Source organism: Pinus tabuliformis, chromosome 8, assembly GCF_031772625.1.
Source record: "Pinus tabuliformis cultivar Carrire ecotype Pingquan chromosome 8, CPIR1, whole genome shotgun sequence".
NCBI classification, from domain to species: domain Eukaryota; kingdom Viridiplantae; phylum Streptophyta; class Pinopsida; order Pinales; family Pinaceae; genus Pinus; species Pinus tabuliformis.
Window position 1 is genome coordinate 576,392,776 of NC_142294.1, and position 18,365 is coordinate 576,411,140.

The following is an 18,365-nucleotide window of genomic DNA, read 5'->3' on the forward strand; positions in this document are numbered from 1 at the left end:
ATCCAAAACAAAACATGCAGAGAGCAAAGACAAGTTAGAGTGGTGGGAAGAATGTGGACTGACCGTTGGAGCTGGGTTGAGAACACCTTAATCAAAACTGCTCCTTCTCCATCATCCGATCCTCCACTTCAATCCTCCACTTCAAGATCAACAGTCCAGCCAGACTTCTCTGCCACTAATGCAAGTCCCGAGGACTAGTGTATTGAATTGTGAAGGTGCATGTTTTTGTGTGGCAATCTATGACGACAATGAGGGTCGCTGTCGACTGTAATGGAGGACAGAGAATTAGATGTTGGAATATTAATTCCAACTGCCGTGCAGCAGCAGCGAGCCGCAATAGAGGACTTACGGAAGAGTCGGCTTATTCACGCCACCGCCATAAGTGTCCTTTCACCGTTTGCTTGTTTGTGTTCCCAAAAGAGGAAGAAGATCAGATCTGGGCTCTACGCCATAACTGCTCACCAAGCAGCATTAAAGAAGAAGCATGGCCGAGAATGAAAGTACCAGCCTCGAGCCAGCCGCAGCATTTATCAGTCTTGGGTTTCCACATAACCGACTCAAGCAGCACAACAGAATGTCAAAAGATCAGATCTGTTCATTATGAGCAGCAGATTGCAGCAGAGTCTCTGTCAGCAAGTTGAGGCGGTTGATGGATAAATTATGACCGCTTCCTGCACTATATATGTGTAGAGCCACAGCAGTGTTAATCACTCAGCAATATAGCGCAGCAGCGCTGGAATGTAATTTATGTGTTTTGAAGAAAGAATGTGCAGCAGCATGAGCTCACATGAATGAAGCCCTTTTGCACAGCAGTGCAGGGACTGAAAAGTAAGAGAGAGCAGCAGCGTTAATGTTAGTAGTTAGCAGAAGAAGCAGCAGCAGCTGAAGAATCACACAGAGCAGAGGAAAGCACGCAGCAGCGTGAAGAGGAAGAAGAATAATTTCAGAACAGTGAAATGCACAGCAGTGCAGAAATTTGAATGTAATTTGTTTTTTATGTTCATCTGTGTGGAACAGAATCGTTCCTTAGTGAATTTCTGAAGTAGATGTTCAGCAATAGAAGTTTTGAAATTCCCTCTGTATGAGGAAGACAAATCTGTAACAGTTAGTTTATTTTGATAAATACAAGTTAAATTTTTCCTGTTGCTGTTATACCGTCACCGTTGCTGAAACACGACGATCAGCGTTGCTGAAACACGTCGTAACTCAAAAATTACCTGACGTCAAAATTACGTTGCTGAAACACTGTTGCTGAAACACCACGAACAGCAACTGAAAATTTTTACGTTGCTAAAACACCGTTGCTGAAACACCTGTTTCAGTAACTGAAAAAAAAAACTGTGTTGCTGAAACACCGTTTCCAGCAAGCGAATTTTTTCTGTTTTTCTGTGTAAAAACAGAGTGCGATTTTTGTCTGTTTGTTATGGGATTTATCAGAAAATTCCAACATGGTATCAGAGCTAGTCCAGGCTCTTTGAAGTGTCAAATAAGCTGAAGGAAAGATTTCTTGCAGCAGCAACTTCTCCAGCAGCGTGAAGACTCAGCCAAGAAAGAATCTAAGGTATTTCTCAAGAATTTTTTCTGTGTTACTGTTGAAGATAGTCAGTGATTTTTTTTTACACAGTCAAGTATTGAAAGAATGGCCAGCACCAGCGTGGGTATGTTTAATACCCAGCTCCCACAGTTCAATGGGAAAAACTATGACTATTGGGCAATAGTTATGAGAGCTTTTCTTTTCTCAGAAGATTTATGGGAATTTGTTGAAGATGGTTTTGAAAAACCAGCAAATGATGATGAGCTTAATAGCTTAACTCAGGCAGAGAAAGAGTTGTTGAAGAACTATAAGAAGAAGGATTCTTTGGCCCTCTACTTCTTGTATCGAGCAGTGAATGAAAGTGTGTTTCCAAGGATAGCAGCAGCTAAGACATCCAGAGAAGCATGGGAAACTCTCAAGATAGCCTATCAAGGCGTGGAGAAAGTGAAGACAGAAAAACCTCAATTCATTGAGGAGAAAGCTTGTGATGAAAGCTTAGAGAAAACAGTGAATGGTAAAATCTGTTTGTCTCGTGATGAAGGTGCTGAGGAGACGACTGAAGTACATCCCCAAATAGCGGCGCCAACACAAGGGCAGCAAGTCGCACCCTTGAGGAGAAATGAATGTGCTTCTCCAAGCACACCACAAGAAGCAACAAATGAAGGTATGAAATCTTTGTTTGCTTTATCTAGTCATGTTGATGACCATGTTTTATTAGAAGATGGAGTTCAAGATAGGAAATGGACAGAACCCATGAGTGGGAGAAAGGAATTGAAGTTCCTTGAAGATCTGTTTAAAGAATATGCAGTTCGATGTGTAACTCTTGCCAAGATCGCTGAGATGGGCTTCACTGCAAAAACCCTTGTCAATATGACAGAGGAAGAGATTGAAGATCTGATGAAGACCCTGGTAGAACTCTATCATATGAATCTTTTTATAGGGGAGACATATGAAATTAAATCTCCCATGAGAGTAGAGAAGGAGCAGGTTGCTGATATTCTGACCAAACCATTGGATCAGAAAAGTTTCGAATTTTTGATGAAGTGTCTCGGTATGACTGATGACCCAGCAGTTGAAATTAAGGGGGAGTGTTGGAATATTAATTCCAACTGCCGTGCAGCAGCAGCGAGCCGCAATAGAGGACTTACGGAAGAGTCGGCTTATTCACGCCACCGCCATAAGTGTCCTTTTACCGTTTGCTTGTTTGTGTTCCCAAAAGAGGAAGAAGATCAGATCTGGGCTCTACGCCATAACTGCTCACCAAGCAGCATTAAAGAAGAAGCATGGACGAGAATGAAAGTACCAGCCTCGAGCCAGCCGCAGCATTTATCAGTCTTGGGTTTCCACATAACCGACTCAAGCAGCACAACAGAATGTCAAAAGATCAGATCTGTTCATTATGAGCGGCAGATTGCAGCAGAGTCTCTGTCAGCAAGTTGAGGTGGTTGATGGATAAATTATGACCGCTTCCTGCACTATATATGTGTAGAGCCACAGCAGTGTTAATCACTCAGCAATATAGCGCAGCAGCGCTGGAATGTAATTTATGTGTTTTGAAGAAAGAATGTGCAGCAGCATGAGCTCACATGAATGAAGCCCTTTTGCACAGCAGTGCAGGGACTGAAAAGTAAGAGAGAGCAGCAGCGTTAATGTTAGTAGTTAGCAGAAGAAGCAGCAGCAGCTGAAGAATCACACAGAGCAGAGGAAAGCACGCAGCAGCGTGAAGAGGAAGAAGAATAATTTCAGAACAGTGAAATGCACAGCAGTGCAGAAATTTGAATGTAATTTGTTTTTTATGTTCATCTGTGTGGAACAGAATCGTTCCTTAGTGAATTTCTGAAGTAGATGTTCAGCAATAGAAGTTTTGAAATTCCCTCTGTATGAGGAAGACAAATCTGTAACAGTTAGTTTATTTTGATAAATACAAGTTAAATTTTTCCTGTTGCTGTTATACCGTCACCGTTGCTGAAACACGACGATCAGCGTTGCTGAAACACGTCGTAACTCAAAAATTACCTGACGTCAAAATTACGTTGCTGAAACACTGTTGCTGAAACACCACGAACAGCAACTGAAAATTTTTACGTTGCTGAAACACCGTTGCTGAAACACCTGTTTCAGCAACTGAAAAAAAAAACTGTGTTGCTGAAACACCGTTTCCAGCAAGCGAATTTTTTCTGTTTTTCTGTGTAAAAACAGAGTGCGATTTTTGTCTATTTGTTATGGGATTTATCAGAAAATTCCAACATTAGATTAGGCTGGGTGTAACAAGACGAGAGTTAAGTGAGGAAAATTAATATAGAAGACCTCCATCTTAGAGACTTACGCACCAGAAATGTAGTAATACCCCAATTATGTTTTACCTAGGTTCATAACATAACAAGGTTTAAAACCTAAATTCGATACATTATCCGATGATCCACCATGATTATGACCCTTACGGATGTGCACGGTGAAATCTTATGTAAGAAATTTACCCACTAACTAATTTAACATATTCATAATATAATGCTTTTGTTGACTACACATATAAACATACATGTGAATTTTTTTTTCTATGTCCATAATTGAATGTGAATAGATCATTGTAATATTAATTTTACCTTGTGTATGGTGGCATGTGACAAGTGATGTCAGAGCTAGGTTTCAATATTGTGGCCTCAATGGATAATGCATATTAACAAACCTTTTTGTTTCACTGAGAGGAGCCTATTATACATAGAAGGATTTCATCTACACCATCATGAAGAGTTCCCTTTGGGAAAGAGTTCACGTAGTATGGAGGAGTCAATTCGGAGGTGTGCATGTAGTTGGGTGAGGGTAATCAAGGTAACACATATCCAATGTTATTGGAATCTGTGAAAGAGCTAAGAGCCGAGATGGTGAGTTTAAGAGAAGACAATGAGAGGTTGAGATGTGAGCAAGAGCAGATACTGAAGAGTCTCTTCGGAATGAAAAATAAGAAGAATCCAAATCCTAGCAGGGAAGAGAAAAAAATAAATGAAGAACACCAGCAACGAGTGGAATACATCCAAATGGGACATGAAGAATGGTCGGAGAATGTTTCAGGTGGTCAGGGAAGCAAGTTACAGAAGAAAGAATTACATGGAGAATTTAAGAAAATTAAACCTCCTACGTTTGACGTGGAAATGGAGGAAACTGTTGAGGCCTGGTTAATTAACATGACGAAGTATTTTTAGATTTATGAATATGAAGATAATTTAAAGTCCAGACTCGTAATTTTTTAGCTACATGGGAAAACCACCTTGTGGTGGGAGGAAGTAAAGATGGAATGAGGAGTAGATCATCATGAAGTCTTGTGGGAGTAGTTCCAAAAACATTCCAAACATAGATACCTCACCGAACAATATTTTGATGAAAAAACGAAGGAATTCCATGATTTGAGACTAGGACAACAAACCATGGATAAATTCGTGACTAGATTTACGTCACTTCTAAGGTGTGTACCTTATATATGTGAAGAAAAGGCTAAGGTACAACAGTTTCTGAGGAGTTTGACAACCTTCATGAAGGAGAGAATTGAGTTCGATAGTCCAAAAGCTATGGATGAAGCAATAAGGAAGGTTAGAATCTGTTACCAGCAAATGAAAGAAAAAGGAGAAGGTACAAAATCGTGGATGAAAAAAAAAGGACAAAAGAATGTGCCTAATTTTAAAAATACAAACCCCGGAAATCCCATAAATATGTTTAGAAAACCACAAAATGGAATTGCAGGAAAACGTTAGATGAAGCCAAGGCCACTTGTTGAGAGCTGAACCACTGAGTCATCTAGTAAACCAGAAGGAAGCGAGCAACAAAGGCGACCATTGCAATGATGGGTTTGTGGAGAACCCCATTATTACTAAAACTACCCCCATCGAGCTACAATTGGTAAAGTGGAAAATGTATAGGAAGCCTCCATGATGGGAGATTTAGCAAGAAGCATTCCCCAGATAAGTGTTGCTTTGGAGGATAATCAAGAAGAATACAAACCTTCCATGTTGGAGTTTGAAGGTAGGATCACTAACCATATTGTCTCTATTCTGATTGACTTGGGAACAAGTTTAAGTTACGATAGCCCTAAGATAGTTGAATCTTGTCATTTGAACTCAGCCAAATTTAAAAATCCTTGGTTAGTCCAGCTAGCTACAGAAGCCAAGCGAAGAGTGTCAGCGAAGGTAGAAAAATGTCTGTTAGATAGTATGGGATAACTAATAAAGGTAAGTTTAAATATGTTACCTTTATGATCCTATGATGTACTCATTCGGATGGATTGGTTAGAACAACACTAGTTAGTAGTGAACTGCGAAGATAATACCATCAATTATCTTTATGAAGATGGTATTAGATAAGAAATTCAAGGGATTCGAAAGGCTATTTAATTGCATCCTATTACAACCAATCAGTTCAATAAATGTATTAGAAAAGGTTTTCAACCTTATGCTATTCAATTAGGTTATACTAACTCCAAGGACAAGACAACCACCAGATGTATTTCTGAAGGAGATCCTGAGACTACCACCGAAAAGGCATATTGAGTTTACTACAAAATTAATAGTAGGGGTCGCACCAGTGTCAAAAGCTCCCTATCGAATGAGTATACCTGAGTTAACAGAACTGAAGCTGCAACTTCAAGAGCTGTTGGATAAAGGATACATTCGCCCTAGTGTGTCATCGTGGGGGGCACCTGTGTTGTTTGTTAGGAAAGAAGATGGCACATTACTGTTATGTATTGATTACCGACAACTTAATAAGTTGACCATCAAGAATAAGTACCCACGCCCGAGGATAGATGACATTTTTAATCAAGTTAAAGGAGCTACTATATTCTCCAAAATATACCTACGGTCAGGTTATCATTAGATTAAAGTAAAGGAAGAAGATGTTTGCAAGACAACATTTAGAACACGTTATGGAAATTACAAATTTATTTTATTACATTTCGGACTCAACAACTCTCCAACAACTTTTATGAGCTTGATGAATGACATCTTCCACCCTTACTTGGATAAATTTGTTTTAATATTTATTGACAATATATTGATCTACTCCAAAAATTTGGAGGAACACCTCTGTATATTCCTTCAAGTTTTACATGAAAATTAGCTTTAGTCAAATAAAACAAGTGTGATTTTTATAAAAATCAAATCCAAAATCTAGGGCGCATTATATCATCTGAGGGTATAGCAGTTGACCCTGAGAAGATCAAAACCATCATGAACTAGTCAGTTCCTAGAAATGTAATAGATATTAGATCCTTTATGGGGTTGGTCGGTTACTACCGATGATTCATAAAAGGTTTCTCAAAAATTGCATATCCTATCACTTCCTTACAAAAGAAAGGCAGAGTTTTTCACTGTACACCAGAATGCCATCATCATTTTGAACTTCTAAAGAAACTATTAACCACCACCCCTGTACTTGGAGTAGTAGATCCAGAGAAGGAATTTACGATATGCACAGATGCTTTCCAAGAAGGGGTAGGTGGATTATTAATGTAGGATGGAAGAGTGATAGCCTATGAGTCTCATAAACTTAAGGATCATGAACAAAGGTATTCAGCTTATGATCTAGAACTATCAACAATGGTCTACACCCTAAAGATGTGGCAACACTATTTACTGGGAAAAAAATTTCTTCTTTTTACAGATCATAGTAGTTTGATGAGTTTCTTTAACGAGCCTAGTTTAAATGCATGACATTCTAGGTGGATAGGCTTCTTAAGTGAATTTTATTTTGACACCAAACACTTAAAAGGTAAGGAGAATTGAGTGGCGGACACGTTAAGTAGAAAATTGTGTTACATTTATGAAATCTCATTCAGCAAAGTGGAGAGTAATATTTTGGAACAAATTAAATAAGCTTCCACGAAGGACCCAGAGTATGAATTCCTATGGCAGCAAACAAAACAAACGATGGATTCAAGAGGGAAAAATGACTATGGTATAAAAACAAGTCAAATACTGACTTTGAGAGGAAGAGTTTTTGTGCCAAACCAAAAACTCATCAAACAATATATGTTGTATGAGTTTCCCCGTGGTCCATACATGGCACATACGAGGTACCAAAAGTTGTTTTTTGCAATTAAAAGGAATTAATTTTTGCCAGGAATGAAAAAATATATTTTAGATTACTTGACTAAATGTTTAGAATGTTAGTAGGTTAAAGCAAAGCATCAACACCCAACTGGTTTGCTATACCCACTCCCTATTCCCAAATGGAAATTGGATACAATCACCTTGGATTTTATAATAGGTTTTTCTAGATCCAAAAGACATATAACGAATCTATCATGGTGGTGGTAGACAAATTATGTAAAACAACCCATTTTATTCCTCTTAAATCTACTTATATAACTATAGAAATTGGTGATATATTTATGAGGGAGATCTTTATATTACATGGCTTACCTAAGGTAGTAATACCAAACAAAGATGTTAAATTTACTTCAGCATTTTGGAAGGCATTATTTTTACGTTTTGGGGACTCATATCAAATTTAGTACAACATACCACCCACAAACGGATGGGAAAAATGAACAAATAAACCAAGTTTTAGAAGATATATTGCGAATGTATGCCTTGAAATATCCTATGAAATGGGAGGAATATCTTCATTTGGTGCAGTTTTCTTACAACAAAAACTACGAGGAGTCTCTCAAAATGACCCCATTCGAGGTATTGTATGGAAAAAAAATGTAGAACCCTAACAAACTGGGGTAGTCCTGAAGATAAAGTAATTCTAGGGTTAGATATGCTAATAGAGATGGAGTAGACAGTAAAGAGAGTGCGTCAGAACTTAAAGGTCATCGAAGACCGGCAGAAAGCTTATGATGAGAAAAAGAGAACTTATAGAGAATTTGGCCTGGGTGATCATGTGTGTGTGAGGGTAAGGCTTAAGAAGAGTTCCTTTAAGATCAGGTGGTTATGAAAAATTAGCCCCTCGCTATTGTGGGCCTTTCGAAATTATTGAAAGGATAGGGCCTGCAGCCTACCAACTTGCTCTGTGAAGCCACCTATGAATTCATAATGTGTTTCATGCATCACTACTTAAAAGATATATTTATGACCATATGCATGTCATTAATTGGCAGGATGTACAAGTAAACAAGGTATTAAAAATACTCATTTTAGTTATTAAATTAAATTATGTCATATACTTGAACAATAATATGTAAGTGATGAATGTGCAAGTAGAACTAGATGGCGAATTCTAGGTAGAACCCCTGCATATTCTATGGTGGAGAGAAATAAGTCTTCGAAGGTGACCTATCATCCAAGTTAAAGTGAAATGGAAGCACTCTAGCCCAGAAGAAGCAGCCTGAGAAGATATAGAATTTATGTGACAAACTTATCCTGCCTTAATCCAAAATTGGGAGAACACCAGGGATGGTGTTACGCATAACGGGGGGGAGTTGTAACACCCCAACCACCTTAATTTTTACTTCTTCTTACAAAAAAGTTTAATTACTGAGTAATTACCTCATCGAGAGGTTGACAGTTTGTTAGTTTATAATTGAAAGATTTAATTAAGTTAGGAAATATTGTTTCATTTTATTTTAAAAGAAATGACTAATCTTGACAAGAATTTTGATAGTTCAAGATGGAGGCTTATGAATGGCTACAAGAGTTCTTAACTTCCAAACAGTGAGTAAAAAAATTACTTCTGATCCTAACGATTCCTTTAAAAATGAAAATGGAGGAGAAGGAAGGGGTTGAAAGATTCTTGGAAAAAATGAGGCAAAGACAAAAAGATGGCTCGAGGCATTAATGCTGCCGTAGAGCTATATTCATGAGCTGGTAAAGGCCATTTGAAGGCTCGAGTTCTCCTAAGGATGAGAAGAGGCTAGATTAAATGGAATCCTGATTCCTTTGTATAAGCTATCAAGAGAGTAAACCACCCTACTGTACCTGTTGTTTGGGAGTTAGGAGAGTTCAGGGGGAGAACAAATTTCCAGAACTATTCTCATTGGTAGGGTGGTGTGGTCATTCCTAAGAGGTTGCTCAGGCAGTATGTAGATAAGTATTCTAGTTTTATTCCATTGTTACATAGATAGGGAAACAGTGATTAGAGGACCAGAAAGAATAGATATTTTCCTCTTTAATAATTATGCTAATGGTTGAATAAAAATATTAGCTACATGTTGTTATTTAATCTTATTGACTACATGCTTACAAATTGGTAAATAAAGAATAGTGACACAAAATCCTATTTTTTGCAATTCTATAGTGTGCAACATTAGGAACCCTTATAAAATAACTTTATACTGATAAGTAACAACAAAAAGAAGATATTATATTTAATAACTGTGTATAATATGATAAGTATGAAATTTACTTGATGACCCAATGTCCTAAATAAACAGTGACTTATTTGCATCATCCAGAAGGAAACAAAAATATATTTGCATGAAGTTGCTAGAGAAAGAAAATGCTAATTGGAGTATAAACTATCACATGCAACCAAATTCAGAACATTAATTAAATGTTTGAGTTAAGACATGCTTGGTCCTTGTAGGGATAGAGGCGGGTTAGTTCCATAACACTAGACATGCCTTATTAAGGAAGAGTCCCGACTTGTTGACGGTGCTGGACATGCCAACATGTAAGAGGATCTCCCTGGTAAGAAGTCCCATTTAGACCGTACACTGTTTGGTGTAGAAGTCTTAGCAGTGGGTCGTACAGTAACACCTTGACCGCGATTTCCCACAGAGGCAAGTAAGATGTTCTTGTTGGTAGAAAGGGTGTGATAGCTGCAATAAGTCAAGGAAGGTGCATGAGATGTTCTAACACACTGAAGGTGAAGTGAGTGCATCCCATGGAAACCTGTAATAGTACACGGCTTGGAAAGGAACACATGAGCAAAGATACATCCCAATATGGAAAGAAAGTTAGCGAGTAATCCAAAGTGATGCTTAAACAAATAGCACATTTCATAAACATTCATACATACATATACAAAATAGTCCATACATGCATGCGTAAGTAAACAAATACATATATCATTTAGAGTAAAATAGATACAATAGAATACAATAAAACATGTGCATGAAACATGTTGGCTCTCTTATATTAAGAAGTGTAAGTTCCAGTCATACAATACATCCATGTCCAACCACTAGTTCTGACAGTAGAACGTTACAACCACAACTACCTGCTCATCCAAAGAGATGTATTAGCTCTGCGTAGCGGAGAAGCCAAGGCTCGTTACAATACTATCCAAGATTTCTCTAAGATAGTCCTATCAGAAGCTTCGCTGACCAAAATTCTCTACAATGAGTTATGAGGGACTTTTTATAACAAAGGGTGGGGTGACCCTTGACATTCCCCTTTGATATAGCTCATCTACCCTCATGACTCTTCATCTACTCTATGACTATTACATCCAACTATCGACACTTGAACTTCCACTTGACAGGACGTTACATTATAATGCAGATGTGCCCATATGAGACAAAATGGCTTGAGCAAGCCATGCAAGACATCACTGACACTTGGACCGTTGTGGTGAGACCAACTCTTTGACATTCTTGTGATGGTCGAAAGCGGTGAGCTCATGCCAAGCTTGGTTGTCCGTGATGGTTTCCATGTGCTCAATGGTGACATCTTGCTAAAACGAACAATTACCTTCGTTGCATCCAGGTGAATTGATATGGATCCTTTGTCCAACTCGTGTAATAGCATGTGCATGGTCGTCTTGGTGCGATCAGACCGACAACATGTTGATGCGTAGTGTCTTCGCTACTCTCCAAGCATGTGCTAGTGGTTGTGTGCATCAGCTTCTCGAGGTACATGTTTAGCTCCAGTCGAACTTGCTTCTTTTCTTCGCATTAGTGAGTGTGCCGAATGGTTGGGATCGCATGCATGCGCACAATGACATGCATGTTGTTGCATTCCCTTGCATGCGATCAACAACACTGCTCACCTTGTCCGCTCCGTGCCAGTTGTTGGGATGGATCTATAACTTGTATGGCCGCAGTTTCATCCGTTTGTGCATGTTGTGCCCCCTATTGTACCTATTCCTACTGCAACTCATTCTCTGGTCTATGCAGCTCATGTTCTTCCTTAAGTTGTTGCTTCAACACCTGCAACTCCTTCTCTGTTATGTTCTCTACGTTCGTGCGATCTTCATGTCGCACCGTTACCTCATAGACTGAGTCTCCAAATTTGCTTTCATCACAAGTGGATCTACTTGAGCTTGCAACTTTGTTCTTCCTCTGTCGTCAACAACCTTTCGCTTGCATTCACCGCATGCAGGTGTGTTGCGTTCTGCTACTGTTGATGGTGCTGCTCGATGTGACGTTGATCGCTGTGATGCTGCTGCCATATTATCTTGATGTCCTTGTCTACAAACAACTTCATGTCTTCATAGGTACGCAATCTCATAGACACTTGCTTGGCTGCAACCCACGGTGTCCTTTGACTCTACTATCCTGAAGGCCATTGTACTTGTGTTGTTGACAGGCAGATGAACACCGGTGATGCCTGGAGACATGAAAACACTCATGGTAGGCAATCTTTTAGTGGAAAACCAAAACGAACTTGAGAACTGACTTGCAGCATACATGTGTGACTGATCATGAAGGTTGCGCAATTTCCACCAGGAGGTCGGGAGACTGATTGCCAAAACTGCGCAAGGCACAGGAGGAGGCTGACTGACTACTGGAACTTCCCAATGCCCAGTCCATCTTCATCTCCTGAGAACTGAAATTGCGCAGCAGTGACATGCAACCAACAAATTGCATTGCGAAGTTTCTGGAGCCAAGAGGACAGTGCCTTTACCCATAAACTAATTTAACATATTCATAATATAATGTTTTGGTTGACTACACATATAAATATACGTATGAATTTTTTTTATGTCCATAATTGACTCTGAATAGATCTATGTAATATTACTTTTACCTTGTGTAGAGTGGAGTGTGACATTGAAACAAAATTGGGGAAAAGAATTTATTTTTATACTACCAGTGAAAATTTATTGTAATTTTTGACTTAAAGTAGTGTAAATTTCTGTTTGAGATTTTTGGAAATGTTTGTATTTAAAATGTAAAGAAATTCCATTCTTTTGGAGCCGTACTGAAAATTTATTATGAACTTAGTTTAGATAACATGAATAAAGAATAAATGCTAGATATAATTGAAATGTTATCATGAATTTAATTTGGATAATATGAATAATGAATAGTTTGTTGGTTTGTTTTGATTTCTTGAGCACCTGTACCAGTGCATTTGGAAACCCTGAACAACGAGTTCCATTTTATTATCGCAATGTGCTAACTAGCTAACGATACAATCGAGAGATCTATTGCATTGATTAGTTGGGAAACTAACCAGTAATAGACGTTTTCCCAGTATAAATCAACGGCTTAACATTAAGGATGGCTCCCGAAAGTTTTAATGAGAATCTTTACGCAGAATAATTTTCCCATTTCCGTTTAAATATGACAATTTTTTAATTTTCCCTATATGTCATGTCATGACATAATAGAGTCAAACCGGTTTTCAGGATAGTATTCTCCCCATATAATTCACGTGATCAGCGTAATCTTCAAAGGCTTAAGAATAATTTCTTATTTAGAGTAATCTCTCCATATTGTTTAGATTTTCAAAGGATTAATTCCTTATATGAAACTGGTTCATTGTAAGGGTTTGTTAAGAGCAATCTTTCCATAATCTTTCCATACAGTTAAGTGAGAAGAATGTTTCACTTATACTCTCTGTTCAGAATGTTTCATTCTGTAGGAAATTGTAGAAATTTAACTAGATTATATCCTTCCAATAAGTTTTAAGCTTCAAGAATCTCATATTCTATCGACAATGCAACATGATATTTCCAGATTAAAATGTGAAACTGAATTTATCTTCGGTTATGGTTCAAATATTTTGACATAATATTTAGCTTTCTGTATTTTACTTTAGGTGGTGATGATTGTATTTCATTGCAAGGTTAAATAGGTAAACAAATCAATTTATATTTATGTTAATTTAGAATCTATTTAAAGATCTAGAGAGATTTTTAAAGTGTAAATTTTGTATTATTATAAAAATATTATATTCTAATATATATAGAAATCTAGACATCCTTTCATCTTTTCAAAAATATTGTTTTATAGATACACTATATAAATTACGATATTTTTATTTATCACAAATTTCATTTAGTACAATATTTTAATATTGTTTGCAGATAAGACATGGTGACCTGAGCATTATCGATGTAGTGATTAAAATATTTAGTTGATTGGGAAATATTGCACTTTATTTTGCAACGTGTCTGACTTTTCTCACTTATTGTACTGACTGCTTTAAAGAACACGCAATAAATTAAGAGGCACACTTATTCTCATATCATATCAGATTATGTAATAAATAATAAACCAGTAAATCAGTGACGGCAGAAACGCTACAAGCCATCCCCGAATACGAATATGATTTTGCTAAATGTAATTGAATACTTTTATAAAATTTAATAAATTTTTTATTTTATTTTTCTTTAAAGTGGAGATATTATTTAAATGAAAATAGTTACGAAATTTTATAGTAAGGGTGGAGGGCAAGAATCATTTAAGAGTTTTTTCTCCAGTCTTAATCACAATATTTTGCTGATAAACAAATATTTCCATCTAACATTCAGACATGGGACTTACCTAAGCTCAGGCTGAAAGAATAATTTTCACTTATCGTTAATTATAAAGATGTCTGAATCTTCCGGCTTGCAGGAGAAAAAAAGAAGAAGAAAAAATCGGTAATTATATTATTGGAATGTCAAAACAAAATAAAAAATTTCCGAATACTGATAACGACACAGTGTTGTTTATTAAAAGGAAAAAAATGTGAACACTAAATTTTAAGATTAAAAAAATCCATGCAGTCATCGCTTAATACGCCTCCCACGCTGTATCATTCACTTGATTTATCACTTAATACATCACAGCAACACTCACACCTCACTACTCACAACGTAGCCCCCTCCACGCAGCAGCAGAATATTCCTACGCACGCCCATATTACAACGCAGCCCCAAATATCACTTCATAACACCCCCCACATGAACTTAACCATACCTCAGCCCACGCAATCCCAACTGCTGTTAAGCACACTCCAAACCACGCCTAGAATCCAACCTACGCTGTCCCAACCTGTGAAAACAGCAACACAACAAAACTATAATAGTGAACATATGACAAAAAAAGATAAGCTGGTCGTAAATTTATCCAACCTTCAACTAAATGAACACATCATAAACTTATTAAAAAAAGGATTAAATTTTTCCATCACACCACGCTGCAATATTGAATATGGCATAATGAACCTTCCTGATCACATAAAAGAACAAATCAGGCAAGACTGTTCCATCACTCTTAGGAAAGCAAAACTTCCCAAAAGCAATGTCAGCAAACAAGAATACCTAGCTCTCAAAACCTTAAACTCAAACCCTGATATTGTAGTGTTGAAAGCAGACAAAGGAGGAGCCACAGTAAAACTCAACAAAAACCCATTAAACAAGATCTCCAAAAAAGTATGCAACCTAATAAAAACTAGCAAGATACAAGACAACAAAAATCTCATAGTCAACAATCCATACACACCGAGAATCTATGGAGCCCCCAAGATTCATAAAGAAGACATCCCTCTCAGACCTATAGTAAACACGATTAATGGACCTACATACCATTTAGCAAAACACTTAGCCAAGAAACTAAAACCGCTAGTAGGAAACACAGACTCTTTTGTCAAAGACTCAACCCATTTCATTGAAGAAATCAAGAACATCAAACTTGATCAAAATGACATTTTGGTTAGTTTTGATGTCACCTCTCTATACACCAATATCCCCATTAATGATGCCATGGAGGTCATCAACAAACTAACAGATCCTAACACATCTAAGCTCATAGAAATTTGCCTTAGATCAACCTTTTTCAGCTTCATGGAAGACATTTATGAACAGACATGTGGAGTTGCCATGGGGTCGCCCCTATCCCCCATTATTGCCAATTTATTTATGGAGGACTTTGAAAACAAGGCCCTTATGACTGCACCCCTAAAACCTAAACTATGGAAAAGATATGTGGATGACACATTCATCATATGGCCACATGGAAGGGAAACCCTAGAAACTTTCAAACAACACCTAAATAGTTTATCCCCTTCCATAAAATTCACTATGGAAGTTGAGATCAACAAAAGCCTCCCCTTCCATAAAATTCACTATGGAAGTTGAGATCAACAAAAGCCTCCCTTTCCATAAAATTCACTATGGAAGTTGAGATCAACAAAAGCCTCCCCTTCCTTGATATCCTCATCACTAGGAATGATGATGGCTCTATATCCCACCAGGTATATAGAAAAAAGACTCACACCGAACAATATTTACATGCCTCCTCACATCATCACCCTACCCAAAAACTAGGAGTCCTTAACACATTAGCAACCAGAGCCCTCAGAATCTCTGACAAGGCACACCTAGAAAAAGAAATAGAACACCTCACTAAAGTTTTCCTAAAAAACGGATACAAGAATCATCAAGTGATCAAAGCCATAAAGAAGGCTAACACTTGTCCAAACAGAAATAAAAACTTTGATAATATAAATGGAAAAGTCAACCTCCCTTACATATTAGGGACTACAGACAAAATTTCCCGCATCCTGAAAAATAATGGAATCCTAACCACCTTCAAACCCCTAAACACTATCCGCAAATGCCTTAATCCGGTCAAAGACAGAATTGATCCTAAATACCATAAAGGTGTCTACTTAATTCCTTGTTCATGTGGCAAATCTTATGTAGGTGAGACTGGGAGATCCTTTAACACAAGAATCCAAGAACACTCAGGTGACATAAAAAACAATTGATCCAAATCCTCAGCTCTTGCTGAACATTCTGAAAAAACTAAGCACCAAATATGCATAGAAGATACCCGAATCTTAGCTAGGAGTGATCACTACTTCATAAGGAAATTCAGAGAAGCCATAGAAATTAGCAAACACCCTAATAACTTCAATAGAGACGATGGATGGACCATAAGCAAAAACAGGATTCCAACCCTAGCATCCAAAGCTACCCCTACCCAACAATAACCCGTCTCAAATTAACCTAAAAATATAATCCATTCTAAATAAATTAACACACTATGACCTTTTTAAAATATTTTTTTACAATACACATCAATTGGAAATATCTTAACCTTAATAAATCCACAACCTAGAACATTATATGTGTAGCCTTAATTTTAACAAAAAAATAAAAATAAATAAATAAATTTAACATATAACATACGAAAAACAATTACAATAATAACTATCATAACAATTAAAATTAATAAACAATTAAAATAATTTAATAAATAAATAAAATGAAATAAATATCACATATGCATTTTAATTATAATAATAGATTAACCAAAATACATATACATATTTAATTTTAATTAATAAATAAATATGTATATGTACATATACATATTTAATTTTAATTATTTAACTAACATATATATGTATTTTAATTTAATTAATAAATTAATTAGAATTATAATAATTTTAATCAATAAATTAATTAGGATTAAAATAATTAAATAATAATTAATTAAACATAATAACTAAAGGGTAAATTAATAAATAAACATGGACAGTGACTTTATTTTAATTAAGAAATTAATTAAAATTAAAATAATTTGAATTAACTAAAGAATTAGTTAACTAGAATAAAGGATAATTTTAATTTATAAATTAATTGAAATTAAAATAATTAAAATAATAATTAATTAGAATAGGACAAGAGACATAAAAAATAAATAAATTATGACGACCATAACAATTAAAATTAATAAATAATTGAAATTAATAATTAAGTAAAATAATAAATTAAATAAATATAATGAAAGAAATATGAGCATAACCCATACACATGTATTTTAATTAACAAACTAATTTAAATACATATACATATTTAATTTTAATTAACAAATTAATTAAAATACTTATACATATTAAATGTTAACTAATTAATAAATAAACATGAATAAGTATTTTAATTTTTAATTAATAAATTAATTAAAATTAGAATAATTAAAAGAATTAAGTAATAAAAAACAAAAATAATTAAATTAAGTAAAGAAAATTTAATTAAATTAGATAGAATTAAAAACATGAAATAATTAATACTAATAAAATTAACAATAATACAATTAAACAGAACAATGAAAAATAATTTAAAGATCTGTCGGCTAAGGCATCTCTTGCATCCCTATATATATTTGACAAGTAAGATTAGTCTTTCAATTAATTCTCTCACATCCTGAAGATGAACCACCGTTGCTGGTTCGAAACGTCGATCTAAAAAGAAATTAAATGCGATGGATTTGGAAGAAAATCTACACAAACATGAGACTCGCAGAAACCTCAAACACAAAATTTAAAAAATCATTTATTTATAAAGGAAACAACTAATTTTTTTTAAGATAAGCAATTATATCTGCATATGTGCCACGAAGGGCCGTTCATCAAAAACTAGCTTTTAAAATTCATACTAAAAGATAAAATTATTAAATATTTATACACCGATCGGCATCCACTGTTCAGTAGGTTCCAAAAGGATAATAAAGTCTAAACGGTCATATAAAATTCCAAGAAGTCATAAATCCTACACTGTCTTATTAGTCCTAGCAGGGACTATAGCGATAAAGCCTACACTGTCTTATTAGTCCTAGCAGGGACTATAGCAGGGACTATAGCGACTGATCGATCATTGAATTTCTATTAATTCACTTTGACCAAATAATATTTCTCGTACATTTGAGTAAACAAATGTTTTAAGCAAAATGTTTGGC

At 35.9% G+C, this 18,365-nt stretch overlaps 1 pseudogene; it reads right to left on the reverse strand.

Moving 5' to 3' along the window:
- The window catches only part of LOC149236794 (succinate dehydrogenase subunit 5, mitochondrial-like), a 34,900-nt pseudogene that overhangs the window by 15,527 nt on the left and 1,008 nt on the right, over positions 1-18,365 (reverse strand).